We start from the raw sequence: 16,868 nt of genomic DNA on the forward strand, positions 1-16,868 counted from the left end.
TCGAATCCTGGTCAGGGAACTAGATCCCACATGTGGCAACGAAGACCTGGCACAGTCAGACAAGTACATATTTAAAAAGTAAACAAGGAGCGTCCTGCCACAGTGGACGGGGCGTGGGCTGTAACGAGAAGCGTCCTGCCATAGTGGACGGGACGTGGGCTGCGAGGCCAGGCGGACCTGAGTCTCCATAGTGGACAGGACGTGGGCTGTGAGGCCAGGCGGACCTGAGTCTCCATAGTGGACGGGACTCGGGCTGCGAGGCCAGGCGGACCTGAGTCTCCATAGTGGACAGGACGTGGGCTTCGAGGCCAGGCGGACCTGAGTCTCCATAGTGGACGGGACGTGGGCTGCGAGGCCAGGCGGACCTGAGTCTCCATAGTGGACGGGACGTGGGCTGTGAGGCCAGGCGGACCTGAGTCTTAGTTCTGACAGTGGCAGTGTTTGTGTCAGCGGCTGAGACACGGGTTGTGTCTCCTTGGATAGGCTTAATCCATGGCCTTATTTGTGTCACTATGGAAGAGGGAAAATATATCTATTTAGGGTTGCTCTGTGCCCTAGGTGAAAAAAAACAAATTGTGAACACCTCTGCATATCTGGAACATAGTGCTGCTAAGTCACTTCAGTCGTGTCCGACTCTGTGCGACCCCATAGACGGCAGCCCACCAGGCTCCCCCGTCCCTGGGATTCTCCAGGCAAGAACACTGGAGTGGGTTGCCATTTCCTTATTCAATGCATGAAAGGGAAAAGGGAAAGTGAAGTCGATCAGTCGTGCTGACTCTTAGCAACCCCATGGACTGCAGCCCACCAGGCTCCTCCGTCCATGGGATTTTCCAGGCAAGAGGACTGGAGTGGGTGCCATTGCCTTCTCCAGGAACATAGTGAATCATCAGTAAATGTAAGGTCATCCCCATTCTCTTGTGCCTGTACCCCTAAATACAGGTCACAGTATGCAGCGCTGAAAGTCAGGGTCCCGCTGGTGTGGTGGAATCCTCTCATATGATTCAGCCTTGAAATGTAACCGGCAAAATCAGCTTCCTGCCCTGGACTTCTGTTTCCCCACCTAGGTGACTAGTGTAATTTTCATATTCGCTCCTCCTTTTGTAACTTTCTTGGTTTAGGGCTTAATTTTGCCCAAATGAAAATGTCCATGAGTCTCCGGTCCACAATGAATGTTGATGTTTATCTTTTTCTCTCATAGGATGACAGCCAGATTACACACACACACACACACACACACACTCACATACACACACTCACACACTTAGACACACACACTTTTACACTCACACACTCTTACACTCATACACACTCATACACACACTCGCACACACTCACTCACACACACAACTCACACTCACACAAACACACTCACACACCCACACATCACACACACTCACTCACACACTCTCACAGACACTCTCACGATACTCATACTCACACACACACCCTCACACACACACTCACACACACGCTCAGACACACATCCACTCACACACACACACCCACATACTCACACACACTTTCACACACACTCACACACACTTACACACATACACACAGAGTCATTCAGCTCTGGGTTTAGGCTGAGTGCCTCCATCCTGCTTCCCAGTAAGTGAGGGCTCTGGTCCTCCTCTCCCGCTCCCCCTTTCTCACCATCTTCCCTGGTCCAGACAGACTAGGTTCCCTCCTCACCTACTCCTCCCGCCCGACTCCCAGAGGAACACGTGAGTCCTTCAGAGGCCCATCTATGATAATCCTCACTGACGACGGCCTTGACTGACAGCCTTGCAGACGGACCCAAGGCTCCCAGATAGCGAAGAGCCTGCGGATGTCCTCCATGACGCCCGAGAAGTCCTGCCTCAGCCCTGCCAGGGGCCTCCCCTCACCCAGCGGAATTCCCTCGTGTGTGCTGCTGCAAGCTGGAGGCTGAATGTGACTCACACAGATGCATTTACACTCACTTATCCGGGCTTGGTCAACCTTTCTGAGTCTTCCTTCCCCACCCACCTCCAACTGCATTGTTTTGTTTCTTTATTACATTAGAACTTCTCAAGCAGAGGCTATTCTCGGTTTTGTATCCAGCAAAGAGCAAATTCTTGAATAGTCTCTGTTATGCAAAAAATATTCGAACAATTGCAGTTGTTCAAAAGTATTTAAACAACAATTGTCAAAATAGCATAAAGCAGGGCTTTGGTCATTTAGGACCTTGAAATATTGTTGAGACACAGACCCGCTCCTGGGACATGGGGTGAATTGCGTGGTGCCCACTCTGTGGTAGGAGCCGTTGCAGTGAACAGTGAGGGCTTCAGAGAGGGAGAGGAGCTGGGGCCTGAACAGCGACTACGGGGCAGCTTGACGGTGCAGAGGAGGGTGTGTGACAGCCTGGAGTGGGAATTAGCCTCCTCGGTAAACAGAACATTTCCACCGGGCAAAAAGTGCAGAGGAAGAGTCAGGAGACTCGGCAGAGCAACTCAACCTCCTTGAGCCTCAGCTTGCTCAGTTCTCCTCAGATTCTGTGCGATAGGGACGGAACGAGTGTTAATGCACTTAGCACGCTTCTGGAGACAGGGTCGACCTGCAAGTTATGTTAGCTTTCACGCCCAGGTTAGATTAGGAACACGTAGTGGGCAGGACCCCTGAAGGCAGTGGGGTCTCAGGAAATGCTTACAGGCTGGCAGAGTAGGGGGTGGGGTGCGTCCAGATTTGGGGGAGAGGAAGGAGGAGAGAACAGGCGACCTCAGCTCTCTGAACCAGCTCTGGTGGGGGAACTCAGCAGGACTTCCGATGGACAATCACCCACCTCAGCGGGCAGTGCTCCCACCTGGCACAGCTCCAGTGGGAACTCAGGATCCTCCCCACCAGGCACGCGGGGGATTCCAGGACTCACGTCCACTCCAGCCCGTGTCTTTGGGCTTCTCTCTAGAGCTGTTTCTGGACTCAGAGCTGATGGCAGGCACCCGGCTCAGGGGAACAGGGAGCGGCCCTCAGGACTGAAGCCGAGGCCACCTCTGCTCCTGCCAGTTCATCAGCTGGCTCTGCCCCTCATGACCCCAGGTGCTGTGGCGGCTCAGAGCTCCGGGAGGCCCTGAAACACACCGGGCCCACATCCTCTCCTGGGACTGCGGGAGGGTCAGTCTCAGGGCAGAAGGGATGATGCCCTGCAGAATCTGGTTACTTAGTTTGGTCTTGAGGAAAAGGAAGTTAGGGTCTCCTTGAGGAGCTGGCGCTGGTGGTTCCACCTTGGCTGTAGGGAGACTCAGAAGGAGAGGTGGGAGCCATCCAGCCTCCTCCCTGGACTCTGAATTATGGGTGAAGGGATGTTGTCTTGCCCCCTGTGGGGGCTTTCTGGAATCTGGAGGCCAGTTTTCCCAACTAGTCTACTAAAGAGCCCAGGGGACCTTGGCTGGACACTGAGGACCTGCCCTGGGCTCCAACCCTGGAGGACGAGTTGGTGATGCTGAGCCCCACGGAGAGTGAGTCTAGGGCGGGTCAGGCCGGGCTAAGCCCCTTTCCTTGCTGTTCTGTGTCCCAGCCGTGCTGGAGCCCTGAGGGGGTGGGCACCCTGGGGCAGGCATCCTGGGGCCTGACCCTCTCTGGGAAGCTCTCCTGGCATCAGCCACCAGGGACTCATCCAAGGAGGTGCTGGGAATCTTGTCAACAGAATGGGTGGTTTATTTATATTAGCAATTAAAAAAATTTTATTTTCAGAAGTGAAGCTAGCATTTAAGCACAGGAAATGCCAATGGGTGTAAGGAGGAGCCAAGGGAATGGTTAACCAGGAGCAAAAATGCATTTGGATCATCTCCCAGCTGTGGCTTTCCCCCTCTTTTCCTCTCTCTGACTCTGCTTTGTGGGTGGTGGGGAGAGGGCCTCCTCTCTATTTGTCAGCTGACACTGCTCCCCTGAGCCTGTCCCTTGATGGCTCAGCTGAGGCTCCTGGAGTAGGGGTGGTGGAGGTTCTGGAATCATGAGTGTTTGAGCTGAAGAGAAGTACAGGGTACATGACCCAGCGGCTCTCAGCTGAGGTGCGATGGTTCCACTCTGCTCTGAGTCAGGCCTGGATTACCCAATGGGAAGACCAGGCGCTAGGGCAACGACATCGAGAAATGGTCACATATGGTCATTAAAGAGGAGGAGATGGCTGGATGGCATCACTGACTCAGTGGACATGAGTTTGGGTAAACTCTGGGAGGTGGTGAAGGACAGGGAGGCCTGGCGTGCTGTAGTCCACGGCGTTTCAAAGAGTCAGACACAACTGAGTGACTGAAAAACAACAAGTGTTCATTAAAATAAAGTCCAGGAAAAGATACACTTAGAGATTCTGGAAATTTCTTTAAGATTATCAGGTGGACGCATAGGGAAAAATAAAGAATATATTTTGGAGAGAATTGACAAGTCTAACGGAGAAGGCAATGGCACCCCACTCCAGTGCTCTTGCCTGGAGAATCCCATGGACGGAGGAGCCTGGTGGGCTGCAGTCCATGGGGTTGCTAAGAGTCAGACACGACTGAGCGACTTCACTTTGACTTTTCACTTCCATGCATTGGAGAAGGAAATGGCAACCCACTCCAGTGTTCTTGCCTGGAGAATCCCAGGGACGGGGGAGCCCGGTGGGCTGTCGTCTTTGGGGTCGTACAGAGTCGGACACGACTGAAGTGACTTAGCAGCAGCAGACAAGTCTAAATATGAACCTTGGATTAGATGACAAAACTATATGACGGCAAGGTGTCCCAGTTTTGGTAACTCTATGGGGTTTTCCTAGGAACTGCTCACTAAAGTGTCTAGTGATAATGGTTCTGAATGTTACATACATGAATAGTTTATGTGGAGTAGGAAATGGCAACCAACTCCAGTACTCTTACCTGGAAAATCCCACGACAGAGGAGCCTGGCAAGCTACAGTCCAGAGGATTGCAAAGAGTTGGACAAGACTGAGCAAACACATGCATGCATTAATATTTTATGTGTTTATTATGTACATATGTTTATATGCTGCTGCTGCTGCTGCTAAGTCGCTTCAGTTGTGTCCGACTCTGTGCGACCCCATAGACGGCAGCCCACCAGGCTCCCCCGTCCCTGGGACTCTCCAGGCAAGAACACTGGAGTGGGTTGCCATTTCCTTCTCCAATGCACGAAAGTGAAAAGTGAAAGTGAGGTCGCTCAGTCGTGTCCGACTCTTAGTGACCCCATGGACTGCAGCCCACCAGGCTCCTCCGTCCATGGGATTTTCCAGTCAAGAGTACTGGAGTGAGGTGCCATCGCCTTGTGTATATAAATGGGGCAAAAATAAAGAATTGGTGAGGCTAAAGGGTGTATGTGGTGTGGTTTAGTCTCTAAGTCATGTCCGACTCTTGTGCACCACCAGTCTTCTCTGTCCATGGGATTTCCCAGGCAAAAATACTAGAGTGGGTTACCATTTCTTTCTCCAGGGGATCTTCCCTGACCAGAAATCAAACCTGGGTCTCCTGCATTGCAGGCAGATTCATTACCGACTGCGCTAGGAGGGAAGCCTGTATTATTTTTGCAACTTAAAAAGTTATGTTAAAATACATTACAATTATCAAATAAGTTATATTAAAAGTTAAAATCTGAGTGGGAGAAGAGCTGATGGTAAAAATGCTAAAATTGTTAACTGTTCAAGTTGGATAAGAAGTAAATCTGAATTAATTTATCATACTATCTGCCTTGTATATGTTTGAACCTTTGAATCCTAATTTTATTTTTCAAATTGAAATCCACCTGACATATCATATTTCTTGTGCCAATTTAAGGTGTTTAACATGCTAATTTGATAGTTTTATGTATAGTTGCCCTTGTAATGATAAGTAGCACCTCTAATTGTCATATAAGTATTGTTTCTTTTTGGTGGTTGGATTAATGAAGATCTAGTCTCTTAGGCTTCCCTGGTGGCTCAGACGGTAAAGAATTTGCCTGGCAATGCAGGAGACCGGGGTTCCATCCCTGGGTCAGCCCACTCCAGTGTTCTTGCCTGGAGAATCCTGTGGACAGGGGAGCCTGGGGAGCTACAGCCCACAGTGTTGCAAGCAGCTGGACATGACTGAGCGATTAAGACAAACACACCCAGAGTCTCTTAGAAGGTTCGACGACCATAAGAAGTATTGTCTGTGTTCACTGTTTCTGCACTAGGTCTCTGGGATTTACCGTTTGGTGCAAGTTTGTGCCTCTAACAGCATCAGACCTGGCTCACTTCCCAGTGCCTGGCAACCACCATTTTCCTCTGTTTGTAGAGTTCAGATGTTTTTTAGATTCTTCATGTAAGTGGTGTCATGTGGTATTTGTGTGCCTCTGTCTGACTTCTCTCCCTTAGCTTCCTGCTCTCAGAGTCCATTCTCTGTTGCTGCAAATGGCACGATGGCCTTTCTCACGGCTGGAGAACATCCCGTTGAATATTCACACCACACGTTCTGTATCCATTCATCCGGTGATGGACATTCGGGTTGTCTCCATATATGGCTATTCTGAGAGATGTTTCCATAAACATGGGAGTGCATATTAATACTAATTTTAAAGAGCTCTGAAGCACCACAGAAAAAAACTTTCTTGCAATTCTTTTCACGCCATTTACAGTTCAAAATTCATAAGTAGGGTGAAGTAAAGAAAATAATTTTTCAGTATTTATCTTACAGACAACAAAACTGATATTCAAAGAAAGGAAGTTTCCTACCCAAGGTCACGCAGCTAATTAGTTTTGGACTCAGAGCTTTAACTCATGTCTCCTGGGCCCCCAGTGTACAATCTTTAGACAAAGCCTCCATCCTCTTAAATGCTGTGGGATCAATAATTTGGGATTAATGAGTGCATAGTACTTTCTATCTTGCCCTAAAAGTTGCTTAGGTACTTTACCGCTTCACTTTTGGGGAAACTTAAAAACACCCAGAGATGAATATGATATCGTATGTCCACTATTTTGGCTTAGTAACTGTAGATGTTTGTACTATCTATGCTTCAGATCTTTTCATAAAAATTTTATGTATTTTGTAATTTTCTTTCTTTCTTTACTGTTGGCGGTGTCGGGTCTTCCTTGCTGCTGGGGCCTTCCCCTCGATACAGCGAGCAGGCACGAGTCCCCCCTGCAGCACGCGGGCTTCTTACTGCAGCGGCTTCTCTTCTGGGGAGCACTGGCCATAGGCATACGGACTTCAGCAGGTGCAGCTCCCGGCTCCAGCGAGCGAGCTCAGGCGTTGTGGGGACAGGCTCAATTGCTCCACGGCCCACGGGAACCTCCTGGACCAGGGATCAGACCTGTGTCTCCTGCGTTGGCAGGTGGATTCTTTACCACTGAGCCACCAAGGAAGCCCCTTCAGATTTTTTTTTTTAATTTTTAACTGGATGATAATTGCTTTATAATGTGTTGGCTTCTGCCACATATCACAGGTCTCTCTTTTATTTTTAAATCAGAGAAATAATACATTAAAGGTCACTGAAATCCCCATGTGATCTATCCTAGTTCCAAGCCTCTCTTTCTTTAGAGACAACCGTTATCATAGACTTGGCTTGTATCCTTTAGTCTATGAAAACCCAGTTTTCAAAACTGAAAACTGTGACTTCTACAAATGTAAGAGAAACACATCAAAGAGGTTACGCAATTTATCAAGGAAGAAAAGAGTAAGCTATTAAGGCTAATTCAAGGAGCATTTGAAAGATCACTATAGGCAGTAAACTTGATAAAATTAACAAAAGAAACTCCATCAACTTAATGAAAGAAAGTTTAGAATGCAGGGAAGATTGTTGGGTTAGATATCCAACGGTTCCTGTGCTATACGGCAGTAAAATGTAAACTCTGGGGTGATAGTTTCTATAAGACAGATACCGTTTGCATTTCTACCGGACAAAACTCTGAGTAATACACAACTTCACTAAGTCTGGAACTTTAATCAATAGTGAACAATCAAACCAGGTTCATTTTCCTAAATAAATCCTTGGCTGCCCAAGGAGTTAGAGAAAGCCTTAGAATGACCCTGAAAAGACATGCTGCTCACCTTTTTCCAGTATTTCCAAGTTTTGGATAATTTTTCTGAGCAAATCTGTATTGCTCTATTATAGTGCAGCTATGAATCCATAGATAATAATAGTAGGTAGTAATTATTGAACATTTATGTGTGCCAAGCAGTGTCTTAAGTGTTTCATTAATACATGTATTAAGTCTGTTTAGCGCCTCAATGCCAATATTAGGTTCTATTACTATTCTTATTTTACAGATGAAAAATCTGAGGCACAAATCCCTAAGATCATTCAGCTAGAAAGAGGCAGAACTGTGATCAATCCCAAGCTGCCTGGTGTCATACCCTACATATTATTGTGCAAGTCGCTTTTGAGTTCCTTGTCTGCTAGATGGCAAAAGACTCTCTGTCAATTCTGAGCAGTCATAGTTTAACAGTACCCGCCCCCCACCCTGCCTCAACATCCACGCATGCAAATCTACACCATTTAAAGAATATTGCTAAAGCAAACACGTATTTATGCACTATCTATCTTAAAATAGAAACTTACAAGTATCTTTAATGTGCTTGTGAATCATCTGATCATCATGTTAAAATACAAATTCTGATTCGGTAGATTTGGGGAACAGCCTGAGACTCTGTGCTTCTAACTAGCTCCCAGGGGACACAGACACTGGTGTTCCACAGATTACGCACGGAGAGTTGCGACCTAAGAATATTCCTGTGTTCCTCTCTCTAATTTCACCCATGTTTTCACCCCAACAAGAGGTAAGCACTATCCCAAATTTTGTGTAATCACTCCTTGCTTTATTTTAAATAGCTTTACCATCAGTGCATACAGTTCTAAATATTATAATGGTTTAACAGTCATTACAGAATATTGGCTGTGTTCCTTATGTTGTTCAATGCATCCTTGAGTATTTTACACTCAAACGTTTGTACCATCCACTCTCCTACCCCCATGGTAACCCTCTCCGCCCTGTCCCAGTGGTAACCACCAGCTTGTTCTCTGTCTGTATCTGTGAGTCTGCTACTTTTTTGTTATATTCAGTAGTTTGTTGTATTTTTTAGAATCCACATAAAAGTGATATCATACAGTATTTGTCTTTCTCTGTCTGACTTATTTCACTTAGCATCAGTTCAGTTCAGTCGCTCAGTCGTGTCCGACTCTTTGCGACTCTTTGGTGATGCCATTCAACCATCTCATCCTCTATCGTCCCCTTCTCTTCCTGCCCTCAATCTTTCCCAACATCAGGGTCTTTTCAAATGAGTCAGCTCTTCATATCAGGTGGCCAGAGTATTGGAGTTTCAGCTTCAACATCAGTCCCTCCAATAAACACCCAGGACTGATCTCCTTTAGGATGGACTGGTTGGATCTCCTTGCAGTCCAAGGGACTCTCGAGAGTCTTCTCCAACACCACAGTTCAAAAGCATCAATTCTTCCGCACTCAGCTTTCTTCACAGTCCAACTCTCACATATATCCATGACCACTGGAAAAAACATAGCTTTGACTACATGGACCTTTGTTGACAAAGTAATCTCTCTGCTTTTTAATATGCTGTCTAGGTTGGTTATTGCTTTTCTTTGAAGGAGCAAGCATCTTTTAATTTCATGGCTTTAATCACTGTCTGCAGTGATTTTGGAGCCCAGAAAAATAAAGTCAGCCACTGTTTCCACTGTTTCTCCATCTATTTGCCGTGAAGTGATGGGACCAAATGCCGTGATCTTTGTTTTCTGAATGTTGAGCTTTAAGCCAACTTTTTCACTCTCCTCTTTCACTTTCATCAAGAGGCTCTTTAGTTCTTCTTCACTTTCTGCCATAAGGGTGGTGTCATCTGCATATCATATCTGAGGTTATTGATATTTCTCCTGGCAATCTTGATTCCAGCTTGTGCTTCATCCAGCCCAGCGTTTCTCATGATGTACTCTGCATATAAATTAAATAAGCAGGGTGACAATATACAGCCTTGACGTACTCCTTTTCCTATCTGGAACCAGTCTGTTCTATTTGGAACCATGTCCAGTTTTAACTGTTGCTTCCTGATCTCAATATAGGTGTCTCAAAAGGCAGGTCAGGTGGTCTGGTAATCCTATCACTTAGCATAATACTCTCCAAATCCATACATGTAGCTGCAAGTGGCAAAATTTCCTTCTTTTTCCCTATATAGACTATATATATTTATAAGCCCTATATATGTAATAAGCCATATCTATATATAAGCATTATATGCAAGGCTATAGCCCTGTAGCCACCAGGGAAGCCCTATACATAGGCTCAGTGATAAAGAATCCTCCTGCCAAGGCATGACATGAAGGTTCAATCCCTGGATTGGGAAGATCCCCTGGAGAGGGAAATGTCAACCCAATCCAATATTCTTGCCTGGGAAATCCAAAGGACAGAGGAGCCTGGAGGGCCACAGTCCATGGAGTCACAAAAGAGTTGAAACAGAACTTAGTGACTGAACAAAAGAGCAACATATATATACATACGCACACATACCATGCACACACGCCACCTTCTTCTTTATCCACTCATCTGTTGGTGGGCACTGCGGTTGCTCCCATGCCTCGGCAGCTGTAAATAACACTGCTGTGAACAATGAACACAGGTATCTTTTCAAAACAGTGTTTTTGTTTCTTTTAGCTTTGTACCTGGGAGTGGAATTGCTAGACCCTTACCTGTCCTTAAGCTTTACAATGATGCAATAATAATATGAGCAGTCTTCCGCTACTTCCTCATTTCCTTCAACTTTATGTTTTAGAGACATGTTTATCTTGAAGTACAGACCTGCAGCTCCTTTGTTTTTGCTGCTGTTGGGTTTCTGTTCTGCTCATCCGTTCCCACAGATGACAGATGTTTGTCTTGCTTGCACATTTTGTGCTCTGAGAAGCGGTACTGCTTTCAGCATTTCTGGTATATGTTTTATAATGAAAATGTACAAGAATTTCTCCTGATTATATGCCTACTCATAGAACTGCTGAATCATAGTGGATGAACATGTTCAACTTTTTAGTTCAGTTCAGTCGCTCAGTTGTCTCTGACTCTGCAACCCCATGAACCGCAGCACGCCAGACCTCCCCGTCCGTCACCAATGCCCGGAGTTTACACAAACTCATGTCCATCAAGTCGGTGATGCCATCCAGCCATGTCATCCTCTGTCGCCCCCTTCTCCTCCTGCCCTCAATCTTTCCCAGCATCAGGGTCTTTTCCAAAGAGTCAGCTCTTCGCATCAGGTGGCCCAAGGATTGGAGTTTCAGCTTCAGCATTACTCCTTCCAATGAACACTCAGGACTGACTTCCTTTAAGATAGATTGGTTGGATCTCCTTGCAGTCCAAGGCACTCTCAGGAGTCTTCTCCAACATCATAGTTCAAAAGCATCAATAATTTGGCGCTCAGCTTTCTTTATAGCCCAACTCTCACATCCTACATGACTGCTATGGAAAAACCATAGCCTTGACGAGATGGGTCTTTATTGGCAAAGTAATGTCTCTGCTTTTTAATATGCTGTCTAGGTTTGTCATAACTTTTCTTTCAAGGAGTAAGCGTCTTTTAATTTCATGGCTGCAATCGCCGTCTGCAGTGATTTTGGAGCCCAGAAAATAGTCTCTCACTGTTTCCATTGTTTCCCCATCTATTTGCCAGGAAGTGACAGGACCAGATGCCATGATCTTAGTTTTCTGAATGTTGAGTTTTAAGCCAACTTCTTCACTCTCCTCTTTCACTTTCATCACAAGGCTCTTTAATTCTTTACTTTCTGCCATAAGGGTGGTGTCATCTGCATATCTGAGGTTATTGATATTTCTCCCAGAAATCTTGATTCCAGCTTGTGCTTCACCTAGCCCAGCATTTCTCATGATGTACTTTGCATATGAATTAAATAAGCAGGGTGACAATATACAGCCTTGACATACTCCTTTTCTGATTTGGAACCAGTCTGTTGTTCCATGTCCAGTTCTAACTGTTGCTTCCTGACCTGCATACAAGTTTCTCAGGAGGCAGGTCATGTGGTCTGGTATTCCCATCTCTTTTAAAATTTTCAACAGTTTGTTGTGATCCACACAATCAAAGGTTTTGTCATAGTCAATAAAGCAGAAGTAGATGTTTTTCTGGAACTTTCTTGCTTTTTTGATGATTCAACGAATGTTGACAATTTGATCTCTGGTTCCTCTGCCTCTTCTAAATCCAGCTTGAACATCTGGAAGTTCACAGTTCATGTACTGTTGAAGCCTGGCTTGGAGAATTTTGAGCATTACTTAACTAGCATGTGAGATGAGTGCAATTGTGTTCTAGTCTGAACATTCTTTGGCATTGCCTTTCTTTGGGAATGGAATGAAAATTGACCTTTTCCAGTCCTGTGGCCACTGCTGAGTTTTCCAGATTTGCTGACATATTGAGTGCAGCACTTTCACAGCATCATCTTTCAGGATTTGAAATAGCTCAACTGTAATTCCATCACTTCTACTAGCTCTGTTTGTAGTGCTGCTTCCTAAGGCTCACTTGACTTCACATTCCAGGATGTCTGGCTCTAGGTGAGTGATCACACCATTGTGATTATCTGGGTCATGAAGATCTTTTCTGTATAATTCTTCTGTGTATTCTTTCTACCTCTTAACATCTTCTGCTTCTATTAGGTCCATATCATTTCTGTCCTTTATTGTGCCCATCTTTGCATGAAATGTTCCCTTGGTATCTCCAATTTTCTTGAAGAGATCTCTAGTCTTTCCCATTCTATTGTTTTTCTCTATTTCGTTGCACTGATCACTGAGGAAGGCTTTCTTATCTCTCTTTGCTATTCTTTGGAACTCTGCATTCAAATGGGTTTATCTTTCCTTTTCTTCTTTGCCTTTTGCTTCTCTTCTTTTCACAACTATTTTTAAGGCCTCCTCAGGCAGCCATTTTGCTTTTTTTGCATTTCTTTTTCTTGGGGATGGTCTTGATCCCTGCCTCCTGGACAATGTCATGAATCTGTGTCCATAGTTCATCAAGCACTCTGTCCATCAGATCTAATCCCTTGAATCTATTTCTCACTTCCTCTGTATAATCATAAGGGATTTGATTTAGGTCATACCTGGTCTAGTGGTTTCCCCTATTTTCTTTAATTTAAGTCTGAATTTGGCAATAAGGAGTTCATGATCTGAGCCACAGTCAGGTCCCGGTCTTGTTTCTGCTGACTCTTAGAGTTTCTCCATCTTTGACTGCAAAGAATATAATCAATCTGATCTCAGTATTGACCATCTGGTGATGTCCATGTGTAGAGTCGTCTCTTGTGTTGTTGGAAGAGGGTGTTTGCTATGACCAGTGCGTTCTCTTGGCAGACTCTATTAGCCTTTGCCCTGCTTCATTCTGTATTCCAAGGCCAAATTTGCATCTTACTCCAGGTGTTTCTTAACTTCTTACTTTTGCATTCTAGTCCCCTATAATGAAAAGGACATCTTTTTTCACTGTTAGTTCCAGAAGGTCTTGTAGGTCTCCACAGAACCATTCAACTTCAACTTCTTCAACATTACTGGTTGGGGCATAGACTTGGATTACTGTGATATTGAATGGTTTGCCTTGGAAACGAACAGAGATCATTCTGTCATTTTTGAGACTGCATCCAAGTACTGCATTTCAGACTCTTTGGTTGACCATGATGGTTACTCCATTTCTTCTAAGGGATTCTTGCCCACAGTAGTAGATATAATGGTCATCTGAGTTAAATTCACCCATTCCAGTCCATTTTAGTTTGGTGATTTCCAAAATGTCGATATTCACTCTTGCCATCTCTTGTTTGACCATTTCCAATTTGCCTTGATTCATGGACCTAACATTCCAGGTTCCTATGTATTATTGCTCTTCACAGCATTGGACTTTACTTCCATCACCAGTCAAATCCACAACTGGATGTTGTTTTTGCTTTGTCTTTGTCTCTTCATTCTTTCTGGAGTTATTTCTCCACTGATCTCCAGTAGCATATTGGGCACCTACTGACCTGAGGAGTTCATCTTTCAGTTTCCTATCTTTTTGCCTTTTCACACTGTTCATTGGGTTCTCAAGGCAAGAATGCTGAAGTGGTTTGCCATTCCCTTCTCCAGTAGACCACATTTTGTCAGAACTCTCCACCACGACCTGTCCGTCTTGGGTGGCCCTACACGGCATGGCTCATAGTTTCATTGCACTCAAGCTTTTGTTTATGCCCTCCAAGAGGCTATTTCCCAGTCCTGTGTAAGTTCTGGCGGCTCTGCGGTGGGGTTAATGGTGACCTGCCCCAAGAGGGCTCCTGGCACACCCAGGTGTGCTGCCCCCAGAGCCCCCGCCTGTGCAGCAGGCCACTGCTGACCTGGACCTCCGCAGGAGACGCTCAAACACAGTTCTGGCTTGGTGTCTGGTGGGTATGGGGTTTGATTCCAAACGCGATTTCGCCTCTCCTACTGTCTTGCTGGGGCTTCTCCTTTGCCCTTGGATGTGGGGTGTCTTTTTCTGGTGGGATCCAACCTTCTCCTGTGGACGGCTGTTCAGCAGAGAGCTGTAATCTTGGAGTTCTCGCAGGAGACGGTGAGCACACGTCCTTCTACTCCGCCATCTTGGAGTCTCCCATGCAGGTCAGGAAGACTGGGACAATTTTTTAATTCGATGCCAAATTGTTCCCCAACGTAGTCAGTCCAATTTACAGAAAACCATCACAGATTCGGATCTGGTAGTTCTGGGGTGGGGTCACAGATTCTCCATTTCTCAAAAGCTTGCAGGTGATGATGAGGCCACTGGTCCAAGGAAAACGAGCATGTAGAGGCCCGTCCACTCATTGATGGGGAAAACCTGTCAAGTGTCTACAACGTGCCAGGCAGTGTACTAGACTTGAAGACACAATGGTGAATGGGACAGGACACCGCTTTGCCACTCCTCAGGTTGAAAGTATAAATATTTGTTCAACATTTGTATTGTTGAAGTGGATAGCAACGGATCGTCTATTATTTTAAAATTGTACCCTAGAGTCATATTACATGCCCACTTAACTTGTACTTTCTGTTTTCTGACTTTCATGTTTTCAAAATGCTTTTCTTTTTTGTGATTTCTCATTCTCTCTTGAGGAATGCAGGTGTTTGTACGAACCCAATCCTGGGTGATACATTACACGGTTTAAACTTGGATAAAGTTCTTCTTAGTAAATATTGCTGAATTGTGCCTTAATTTTGTTTTTTTATTTATATATTTTCCTTTATCACCGAGTCGTCATTTATTTTTTCTAATGCATTTTCTCTTTTTTTGTTAAATTGGAGTATAATTGCTTTACAGCCTGGTATTATTTTCTGCTGAACAGCGAAGTATAGCTCTTGGTATACATATACTCCCTCTTTCCTGAGCCCCCCACCTCCACCATCCCTCCCCTCCAGGTCATCACAGAGCTTGAGCTGAGCTCTGTCTGATACACAGCACCTTCCCACCAGCTATCTGTTTTACATATGGTAATGTGTGCTTCAGAGTAGAATGCACAGGGCTATTAACTAAGGCTTGGACTTCTTTATGTTTAAAAGCCTCAGAACAAAAGAGTAGTCATTAAAGCCTTCATTGGTATTCATCTGTATTCTTGGCCTTTGGTGTGTATTTATTATGTAATTTTAAGGAAATTTGCCCCACAGATAATATTTTATTTTTAGTTAAATTTAAATTTTGCATATATATTGTCACATTTAAGCCTTGTCTAAGAAGCATGTGCTTCCCAGGTGGCTCAGTGGTAGAGAATCTGCCTGCCAATGCAGGAAACGCAAGTTCGATCCCTGGGTGGGGAAGATCCCCTGGAGGAGGAAATGGCAACCCACTCCAGTATTCTTGCCTGGAAAATCCCATGGACAGAGGAGCCTGGCGGGTTGCAGTCCATGGGGTCACAAAAGAGTCAGATGCGACTTAGTGACTAAGCAACAGCAGTGTATACATGTCCTGTGCTATAGTTTTAGAGTTCAAGAGGACTGTGACCTCCAAATTCAGGCAACAGTCAGCTAGCTGGTCTCAGAGTTAGTTTTACTGCTTGTCAGTTGCACTATCATGAACTTAGTGTGATTCAAAAAAGATTCAGCAGAGGTAGTTCAGCACAGTCAAAGGATGTTCAAACATTTCCACCCTAAGAAACAGGCTTCCCTGGTGGCTCAGCTGGTAAAGAATCTGCCTGGAATGCAGGAGACTCTGGTTTGATTCCTGGGTCAGGAAGATCCCCTGGAGAAGGGAGAGGCTACCCACTCTAGTATCCTTGGGCTTCCCTGGTGGCTCAGAGGTAATGAATCCTCCTGCAACGTGGGAAACCTGGGCTCGATCCCTGGGTTGGGAAGGTCCCCCTGGAGGAGGGCATGGCAACCCACTCCAGTATTCTTCCCTGGAGAATCTCCATGGACAGAGGAGCCTGGTGGGCTACAGTCCATGGGGTCGCAAAGAGTTGGACACGACTGAGCAACTAAGCACACACCGTAAGTCCACCTCAACTGTGTAGACGCACGAGTTAGCCGGCAGTTTATTTCAGATTTAATCTGGTGATGTTTTAGAACTCTGTATGGATGATGGTGTAATCAACTGCATGGTTGGCCAGTGAGAGGCAAAGCTAGGTGCTCATAAAATCTCATTTAGTTTTCCTATGTCTGGACTAGGAAGGTTGTATTTCCCAGTCTCTTTTGCAGTTATCTTAAGGCCATAAGTGGTTGAATTGATGTGAGCCAACCTCGGGCCAGGTTACTGAAAGCACTCTTCATGACCTTCTTGATCGTTTCCCTCAGTATTAAAATCTTGGCAGACACTTTGAGATTGAGATGATGGCGCTGTCGAATGAAAGAGGCTCGAATACTGATGGGTGGACAAAGGTTGCCCTGGAGAGTCCCTGGTCTGTCTCCAGTCTAGTGCAGGAAGAAGCCTTTGTGGTGTTGAGTTGCCTTGTGGGGCTTCT

Source organism: Bos grunniens, chromosome 15, assembly GCF_055505025.1.
Source record: "Bos grunniens cultivar Pamir isolate PY7600 chromosome 15, Bosgru_T2T1.0, whole genome shotgun sequence".
NCBI lineage: Eukaryota > Metazoa > Chordata > Mammalia > Artiodactyla > Bovidae > Bos > Bos grunniens.